At 32.7% G+C, this 10,723-nt stretch overlaps 1 long non-coding RNA gene across 1 annotated transcript; it reads right to left on the bottom strand.

Moving 5' to 3' along the window:
• Positions 1 to 2,611: 2,611 nt before the first annotated feature.
• LOC123670607 lies at positions 2,612 to 3,787 on the bottom strand. The gene is made up of 2 exons (XR_006745937.1): positions 3,424 to 3,787; positions 2,612 to 3,357 (listed from the first exon to the last, which is right to left on the bottom strand). It is a non-coding gene; the product is annotated as an uncharacterized LOC123670607 (long non-coding RNA).
• Positions 3,788 to 10,723: the final 6,936 nt, after the last annotated feature.

Genomic DNA, 10,723 nt, shown 5'->3' with positions numbered 1-10,723 from the left:
GTATTCCCTTTTCTTGCAAATGGCTTCCTGTGACGTCAACATCAAAAGAAATTCTTTCTACATACCAGGCGTCCTGTATATTCGACGAAATTACCAATTCAAGAATCCCAACCAATTCACAATGTTGAAAATCCTTCCAAGATGCTTTTCCTTTCTTCAGATGGGGAAATAGGTACGAGAATTCTGTTTATGAAGTTCGTTTCAGAATCGAACGAGCCAGAATCCGTAGAAATGTGTTCAGTCCGAAACAGGAATAAAAGGAATACTCATGAAATAAAAGGCCCCAAAATACAAATTGAAAACAAGTGGAAGAAAAATCAAACTCACTCAAGTTGTTGGGTGGCCTTTCAAAGTGAATGCTCTTCGTAGCCGAAGTACGTTTTTAATCCCTAAAAAGGGTAATATTGCTATTCCAACAATCAAATCAGCAATAGTTGAATTATAGACGGTTATCTTTATCCCAAAATTTGGATTTTCACAAGAAACAGCAAATAACCTCCATATACGCACAAGCTATTCAGAGTTTCAAAATCGAATTGAAAAATGCCAAGAGTGAACATTCGGGAATAATCTTCAACATATGGTACCTTTACGATAAGGAATGAAATTCGGAAAATCAAAATACGATATTTAGGCAACACATAAAACACAATTAGACAATTTGATGTTGCAGATACTCTGGGGCAATTTTCACACGCTCATTTGGACATTTGAATGTTGTGGATAAAATTTGTTGAGCTCCGAAATTTCAACCTAATATCAAAGAAAAGTCTCTGGTAAAACCTATATATGTAATCTATGCTTGTATAATATAGGAAGGTAATTTTTTTCGACTTCGCGCACTTTCTGGTAGCTACATTTTGAGGGCTTTTATTTAATTCGTGGTTGTACCTATTTGAAGAGGAAGATGTCTGAACCTCCAAAAAAAATTAAAAAGGGTTGCACATCTATTGAAGGTTCCAGTAGTGGATCTGATTTGGATGCTGCTACCCAAAAAAACTTGGAAGCTATTGATAATTGCCAAATTGAAATCGACAAACACTGTATTGAAGCTAGTGAAGAAATACTCAAGATTGAACAAAAGTTCAATTTACTTAAGAAACCTCTCTTTGAAAAGCGGAGCGAAATTATCAAGAATGTGCCTAACTTCTGGTTTACAACTATCATGAACCATCAATGGTTTAATTGACAGTATTTTTTGAAAATTATTGTACTAAATTTGGTAAAATAAATAACATTGATTGATTGATCCTGATCTCAGTTCACTTGTAGATGAAAAGGAAGAAGAATGTTTACAGTTTTTGAATAGGATTGAGATTGTTGAGTTTGAGGATATCAAATGTGGCTATGAAATCCAATTTCACTTTGAAGAAAATCCTTTTTTTGAGAATTCAACCATCAAAAAAGAATTTCATTTAGGCTCAGGTCCTCCGAGTTCTCATAGTACTCAAATTGAATGGAAGTATGATAATGATCTCAATTCTGGCAAAAGTGGAAGTAAACGTCATTTGGAATCTAAATCATTCTTTAGTTGGTTCTTTGATAATGTTGACCCTGTTAGCGATGACATAGCAGAAATTTTCAAGGATGATTTGTGAGCAAATCCTTTACAATATTATTTAGTTCCAGACATGGATGATGCTGAAAATGATGAAGAATCAGAATGTAGTGGTGTAGAAGAAATACATGAAGAGTATAGTTGAGTGTGTTATCTTGTTCTGGAGGGTTCGGCAATACTTATAAAATTTCTATGTTTTTAGTTGTGAATCTTTTATTTTAACATATTTACAGCTGAAAACAAGATTTAATGGAGATTTCTGAGTTTTCTGGAGCAAGATGGGGTACTCAATTGTATTCAATGTATTTCTGTTATTGTTGAATTGTACTTTGGTGCAACACTGGAAAATCCCATTATTGAACAAGAGTTTGTAGGAAAAATATATTAATTCGAATATATTTTCGGAATAACTTTTCTTTAAGATATTATGGGATTAGACAAGCTATGTTTCTGATAATGTCTTGACACTCTGATATGTTAAACTAAATTTTTTAAGTATATGAATGGATTATCTCATTTGTTATAGAATCAATATTGTTATTACGGAGTTTATTTAAAATTTTATTTTATATAGTGAATATTCTTTATGGCAGAAACTCCTTAGGGCAAAATCATCTGTGAATCAATTGAAAACTAGTTTTACTCGAGAAGAAACTAATCAAAGCAATAAGTAAAAGATAATCAAAATAGAATTAATTAAAATCTGTTTCAGTAGTTGGCCCAATATTAATATTTGCTGTACAAAAACCAAAGGTATTCTATTGAAAACTCACATTCTCCCAAAAACATTTGCCATTTATATACCTTGACTAAATAAACAATATAAACTAATAGGCAACAAAAAAAAAAAAAAGAAAATTAGCAAGTTGAAAAAAAAAAATTACTAATTCACTAATTATAAATTAATTGAATGATCTGTCTCAGTCAAATACATAAACTCCGAAACAGAGAAAACAAAATGAAAATAATGATTGAAAAAAAAAAAGGTAAGTAACTCAATACCCAAAGAAATGCGTCACAGTAAAAAAAAATATCAATAATATCAAAGAAATGTTCCGATGTAAAATTCTATTATCAATTTCCTACAATTCTATTCTGATTGATAATGAACCTTAATTGACAAGTATTTTACCCCCTATGCTTGATCAAGCGTAGTTTTCACAAAATCGCACTAATTATATGGTACACACTATATATTTAATAAATTTAATTTAAGTACTAGAATTTCACTTCATTTATCGAATTATCGTTTATGGATGAAAAATAATATATTTTGGGATCTGTTTCAAAATCTGTAAATATGTATTATAAATTTATCTAAAATTTCACTTGTAATGTGCAATGATATTTTCATGAAATAAAAATATACAATCTGAGGTATTGAGTTTTGAAATTTTCTCTATAGGACAGTTTATGAACGGAATGATAACAATATCTGATGTTTTCTGAATGAATGTGAGAACAAGTCCTTTAACTTTCCACTTCAAAAGGTATAATTGACCAAAACAATAGGTACGTATTCCCTTTTCTTGCAAATGTCTTCCTGTGACGTCAACATCAAAAGAAATTCTTTCTACATACCAGGCGTCCTGTATATTCGACGAAATTACCAATTCGAGAATCCCAACCAATTCACAATGTTGAAAATCCTTCCAAGATGCTTTTCCTTTCTTCAGATGGGGAAATAGGTACGAGAATTTTGTTTATGAAGTTCGTTTCAGAATCGAACGAGCCAGAATCCGTAGAAATGTGTTCAGTCCGAAACAGGAATAAAAGGAATACTCATGAAATAAAAGGCCCTAAAATACAAATTGAAAACAAAACTATTAGGGTCTAGTTTCAAGTGGAAGAAAAATCAAACTCACTCAAGTTGTTGGGTGGCCTTTCAAAGTGAATGCTCTTCGTAGCCGAAGTACGTTTTTAATCCTCAAAAAGGGTAATATTGCTATTCCAACAATCAAATCAGCAATAGTTGAATTATAGACGGTTATCTTTATCCCAAAATTTGGATTTTCACAAGAAACAGCAAATAACCTCCATATACGCACAAGCTATTCAGAGTTTCAAAATCGAATTGAAAAATGCCAAGAGTGAACATTCGGGAATAATCTTCAACATATGGTACCTTTACGATAAGGAATGAAATTCGGAAAATCAAAATACGATATTTAGGCAACACATAAAACACAATTAGACAATTTGATGTTGCAGATACTCTGGGGCAATTTTCACACGTTACAGAGGACCCTATGCAAACTTGAATAGGGGCTTAAGAACCTCGACATTTTCTGACGTTTTTCGGTTTTTTGCTTATAACTTTCAACTTAATTAGTTTTTGACCAAAGTTGTAGATAATTGAATTCCTTATAATTTTTTTTCACAAAACTTTTTTCTAAACCTTATATCAATCGAGATACAGCCAATCAAAATTATGTAATTTTCTCAAAATGTCAAAAATTGGCAAAAAACAAAGGTTTTGAACCCCTAACTAACAATTAACAGCCATTTTATGGTAATTATAGTGATTACACATCAATATCGACATATTGAACATAGGGAGGTGGAGGGGGGAGGTAGCTTTGACTAAAAGCCTATGTTTATGTGAAGAGTAGATATTTCAATGTTATCGTGGCATGTTATCACCTTACTGTGAATTCCTATCAACTCATAATTATTTTGAACCTTAATAATCAGATCAACTGGGTAAAATCACTAAAATCAATAAATAATAACCAAGAATTAATTGAAAATAATGATTGTATATAAACCGAAAAAAGTCCAAAAATGGGTTCTTCGGCCCTCCTCAAGTTACCACATCGTCCTCATGTTGGATAACTCGACAGAGTCTTCCCACAACACCCCCGAATAATCTGTAGAAGTTTCATCAAGTTCGGAATTTTTTCCAGCAGACCCCACCTTTTTTGCTTTGACTGCTGGACTATAAATTTGATCGATTATATCTCAATTGATATTAGGTTTACGAAAAAATCGTGAATACAAAATTATAGAGAATTTAATGATCTACAACTTCAAACATGAACGTTTTGGTCGAAAACTACTTAGTTTAGTGGTTATGAGCAAAAAACTGAAACAAGTCCGGAAATGTTGAGGTTCTTCGGCCCTCCTCAAGTTACCCAGGATCCTCGTGTTGGATAACTTGACAGAGTCATTCCATAACACCCCCGAACAACCTGTAGAAGTTTCATTAATTTCGGAATTTTTTCCAGAAGACCCACGTTTTTTGTATTTATCTACTGGACTAAAAGATTTCTATAAAGCCAGCATCGGATCGGGACATTAACTGGATGGGAGAACATGGTGTTTTACATGTTTAGCTCACCTAGATATTTCCAATTTGAGTTTTAAGCGAATATGAACACTGGGGAGATAAATAAGAGTTCAGAAACTTCTGCCTACAGGTCGGTGTTTTTCTGGATTTTTTTTCAAAAATGTGCGTATCATCCTCAACCCAAATTGCAGGAATATTCCATAACCGTATAAAAAACAATAAATTTCTGCGAATGCCTTGGCGACTAACCAAACATTCTATAAATAGTCATTTACGTCTTCAATTGGACTAAAATGCCAAGATGAAACAGAACTTCGTACACAAAGAAAACGGAAAATGACGGAGTTTCCATGAGCCACGTGTTCTGATCGTTTCCAAAAATACGCTGAAGGTTTTCCGTTTCAATTCTCAGTTTATTTCGTCTCGAACATTGGTTCATTGCAAAAATATTGTTTAGTTGTAAACAAAACAGTGGAATTTAATGCTTCGAGAAAGTTATTTCAATAAAGAACAGTTTATCCTCTCCAGATGAAAATATCCTTGAAATAAATTGAAATTGAAATAATTTTTGGGTGGTTGGTTACAAAAACGCTGATCTCAAAAGTTGAGAGAACAAAGCACCGACTTGAAGTCAGAAGCATTTGAGCTCTCGTCTTTTATAAATATGAATTTATAAACAGTTATGTGGTCTCCAAAGGCTCAATTGGCGCATGAATGACGAACTCTTGACTTCTTGTCCGGTTTTTACCCGATTTTCCAGATTTTTTTTTATGGTTCTGTGGTCGTTATCAACACAAAATTCTGCACAGATCTTGAAATCATTATTCTATACATACACACAAAATCTCAACTCGATCGCATGCGTTGTCACGGAAATATTGGACATTTCTTTTTCATATTTTGCCTGAATTTTTATGTTTCTGAATATGTGAGCAGGGTCCTGTTCTACCAAACTACTTACAACTTTTCACTTTGAAGATTTCGAATAATTCATGTTTCACGAAAAACAATCATAATTGAATCTTGTGAAGTTAAGAGTTAAGGAAAAGTTGCAAAGTAGTTTGGTACAACAGGTCCTAGCATATTGTGATGGAGCAGAATTATTTTTTATTGAAAATCTTGTTCAACAAAATCGTGCGAGATTATATCAGAATTGCACATATTTCATGGTTTTATTTTATTTTTACTCGTTGGTACTCGGAACTATCCTGCCATGGATTTATCTATTTTTGCAAGGACCTTTTTTGTTCTTGAGGGGGGCAATCCAAAACATTTTTTTGACGACTACGTTTACTCATATCTGTAATGTGAAAAAGTAAGGTTTAATACCGATCTTTGCACCAAAAATTACTCGAAATGTAAAAATTTTTTGATTATCGATTCGATAGTTTTTCGGGGTTTCATAAATTGAAGGTACGAAGAAAAATGAGAGATTCCTTGAATAATTTTAAGAATAAAATGTCCTATATATGGGTCCGCAATCGCTTTTTGGGTCCTACTTTTTTGTGATACTTAGAACAGTTTATCGAATCTTTTTCATTCTTCTCTATAGATTGGTTAAATAATTACCAAATTTTTTAATTAATTTTATTCATCACAGCTTACTGGATCTTATAATTATTTAAATAACACCAATAAGTGTGGTACTGGAGCAAAGTTTATTTTTATAATTTTCTAAACTACCAGTGGTTCATCAAAAAAATCTAGTGGAAAGAAGGGGAGACTCTTCCAAAAAAAAATATTACCCTGTATATTGGCATTCAAAATTAGCATATCACATGATGGAAACTATACCAAATTTAAATTAAATATCTTGTGAAGAGAAGGTGCTATGAAAAAAAACTTGAATTTTAACATTTGTATCTCGAAAACAAATCTTTTGCGAACGCATGTTATAGGACTTTATTTCTTAAAATGATTCAAGGAATCTGTCATTTTCCTTTGTACCTCCAATTTAGGAACACCTTCACACTCAATTCAAAATTGATATCTTCACAAATAAATTGCAATTTTAATGACACAAACAAATTAAATTGTAAAACACAGCACACACAATTTTTTGATGCGAATAACTCAGTTCAGTTCTTTGATAATTGCAGTATTAATTAAAATTTTGTGACGAAAATGATACAAAAACCAAAAACACCGGATACCTAAGTGTATACCGATGACGAATGCAAAAATCACAGATGGCAAAACAATGGGGACGCCGACAAAGCGCGTAGATAAAGGAAAGTAATAAACCTCGGTCGTAGACGTGCTCATAGTGCAATAAAAATAATCATCTTGAAAGCGATTATAAACTCATAAACAGTAAAAGGGTCCGAATTTCTGCTGCCGTGTCGATTTTAAAGAAAAGTAAAAATATTATTGGGTGGGGTAATTACCCCCACTACCCCCATTTCTACGCCCTTGCTTATCTGTCAAATTTGTGATATAGAAAAAACACACATTTTTCAATTAAAAAATCACTAAACCATATTTATGCAAATATTCCATTAATTTCAATAAAAATTCAGCGAATTAGAGAAATTAATGTAAAATACTCGTATAGAAGGCTCATTCAAAACTTCCAACTTGGCGTGGCTTATTTTTTAATAATGAACTCATGGAAGAATAACAATGCCATCTGCAGTTGTACCTATTATGAATAACTGTTATTTTGAAAATTTGACAAAATGCAAATGAAGAGATGAAATTTGCAAAGTAATTTGGTGTAATAGGTCATATATTGAAATTTTACACTAAGATATATTTACAGAACCTCCAGTCGGATTTCTAGGTGTTTCCGTTCGAAAATGATTGTATTTACGGTCGAATGAAGTAAAATTTGAGGATTGAATTGTCATCAGTGAGTCGAACTTCATCGTTTCAGACCATCCTGGCACAAAATTAAAAAATAACAGTCCTTGAGACGAAAAGTTAGAGCGATCTGTTCAGGGAATGAGCGCACAGAATATTATTCAATTACTTACGGCCTATTTTCGTGATTGAGGAATACTTTAGAGATAACAAGTGAACAAACATTTTGCAGATCAGGTGTGTATTTTAATTTGGTGACCTCAATCCAAGTTCATCTATTTGCGTTTCATCTATTCCAAAATATCTCTCAAAGACATCATCGTTGAGGAAGTTCAACTAGGTTTTCCTTGACTTTTGCCAATTGACAAAACTTTAAGATATAATTATCGAGGGAAATTTTGGCAAAAGATTAGTTAGCACAGCAAAAAATAACTTAAATTCAGGAATATCTCAATTCATAACAATTTGATTTTATATTTGGGAGTACTTCTTGAGAGATTGTTCTTTGAACAAATAGCTATATAATCTTTTTTTGTATTATATCGGAAGAATGAATCAACACTACTTCCTGAGGATTATATAATCGAATGAGCCATTCTATATAAAATTCGGATTCACATTCAATATTCCAACAATCCAACAGTTAATGTATTTACTGAAGAGAAGAATTCCCTAATACGAAATATAGAAACAACTCATTCGGAACTTATTTTGCGAATTTACACATGTTATTGAGAAAACTAGGTGGAAATGAATTCTGGAATTGAAGAATATTCATTAAGTGTTCACGTAATGCAGAGTTTGAGAAATTAAAGTATAATTAATCTAATACTCAATCCTAATGAATCAATTCTCGTTTAGATGATTAATTCAGACGACATAAATAAGACTCATGAAAAACTATCCAACAATTTTTTTATAAAATATCGCAATCCACTTAGTGGAAATATTTTAGTCTTCGTGCATAACATTTGAGAGTTGTACAATTATTATTTTTTTGGTTGATTGGAACTAACCGTATAAAATGTCCCCCAACGAACCAAAGATAACCTCGACGCTTTGCTTTTTTTCTGATTCTGCATGGGGGCCAAAATTTTGTTTTTCTTGATATGCTGACTATTCAATAAAACTGATGAAAATCAAGTAGCTTGATCAATAAATAAAAACTTGACTAGACTTAACATTGAAAAACAAGTACTTGACTTGAACTTGATTTCAAGTCAAATAGCTTGGATATAAAGTCAAGCCTTGAATCTCTACACTCAACCCCCAATCCCATTTTAGATTTAAGGAGTCATCCTGATTATAGGGTTGATACATATTGATTGGAACCAACTTTGGAACCCCGCTTTGCATTTTTTCTGCAATTGCATGAGGTCCAGTTATTATTTTTTTATTGATACGCACACTATTCAATAAAACACCTGAAAATCAAGTAGCTTGATTAATAAATAAATAATTGAATTGACATTGAAAAACTAGGACTTGACTTGAACTTGACGTGATTTCAAGTCAAGTAACTTGAATATAAAGTCAAGCCTTGAATCTCTACGCTCAACCCCCAATCCCATTTTAGATTTCAGGAGTCATCCTGATCACAGGGTTGATACAAATTGATTGGAACCAACTTTGGAATATCGCTTTGCATTTTTTCTGATATTGCATGGGAGCCAGTAATTATTTGTTTATTGATACGCACATTATTCAATAAAACACCTGAAATTCATGTTGTTTGATTAATAAATGCATAAATAAATACTTGACTAGACTTGACATTGAAAAACTAGTACTTAACTTGAACTTGATTTCAAGTCAAATAGCTTGAATATAAAGTCAAGCCTTGAATCTCTACACTCAACCCCCCCATCCCATTTTAGATTTTAGGAGTCATCATAATCACAGGGTATATACAAGTTGATTGGAACCAATTTTCGAACCTCGCTTTTCATTTTTCCTGATATTGCATGGGGGCCAGTTATTATTTCTTTATTGATACGCACACTATTCAGTAAAACACCTGAAAATCAAGTAGTTTGATTAATAAATAAATACTTGACTTGACTTTGAAAATTTTCTACTTGACTTGAAATTGACGTGATTTCAAGTCAACCCCAAATCCCACTCAAGATTCTAGGAGTCATCATGATCACAGGGTTGATACAAATTGATTGGAACGAACTTTGGAACCTGGCTTTGCATTTTTCCTGGTATTGCATGAGAGCCAGTTATTATTTATTTATTGATACGCCCACTATTCAATAAAACACCTGAAAATCTAGTAGCTTCATTAATAAATGAATACTTGACTTGACTTGACATTGAAAAACTAGTACTTGACTTGATTTCAAGTCAAATACTCGAATATAAAGTCAAGCCTTGAATCTCTATGCTCAACCCCCAATCCCAATTTAGATTTTAGGAGTCATCATGTTCACAGGGTTGATACAAATTGATTGGAACCTCGCTCTGCATTTTTCCTGATATTGATGCATGGGGGCCAGTTATTATTTCTTTATTGATACGTACACTATTCAATATAACACCTGAAAACCAAGTAGCTTGATTATTGAATAAATACTCGACTCAACATTGAAAAACTAGTACTTGACTTGAATTTGACTTTATTTCACGTCAAATAGCGTGAATATAAAGTCAAGTCATGAATCTCTACGCTCAACCCTAATCCCATTTTAGATTTTTGGGGTCATCATGATCTCAAGGTTGATACAAATTGATTGGAATCCAACCGTATAAAATGTACCCCTATACGAACCAGAGCCCTTTTTCGCATTTTGTCGGATTTTGCAGGGGGGTCAAGATATTAAGGGTGGTACCTTATCGAATTAACACACTGTATACATTTATGTCGTCTCCAAAGACTGAATTGGCGCAATAATTGTGAGCGCTGAACAGCTCCCGACTTCACATCAGTACTTTCCTCATTTTATATTTCCAATTGTTCGTTCCCATGTATTTCCCTGTACTTTTCTGGCCGGACGTATTTCGGAAATAGCTCTACCGAGAGAAATGAGATCTTCCGTCTGTTTACCTTTTCGCTGAACCCGCCAGCGATA

This window comes from Harmonia axyridis, chromosome 1 (genome assembly GCF_914767665.1).
Source record: "Harmonia axyridis chromosome 1, icHarAxyr1.1, whole genome shotgun sequence".
In the NCBI taxonomy this organism is placed as follows: Eukaryota; Metazoa; Arthropoda; class Insecta; order Coleoptera; family Coccinellidae; genus Harmonia; species Harmonia axyridis.
This window is presented reverse-complemented; position numbering and strand designations above follow the sequence as displayed.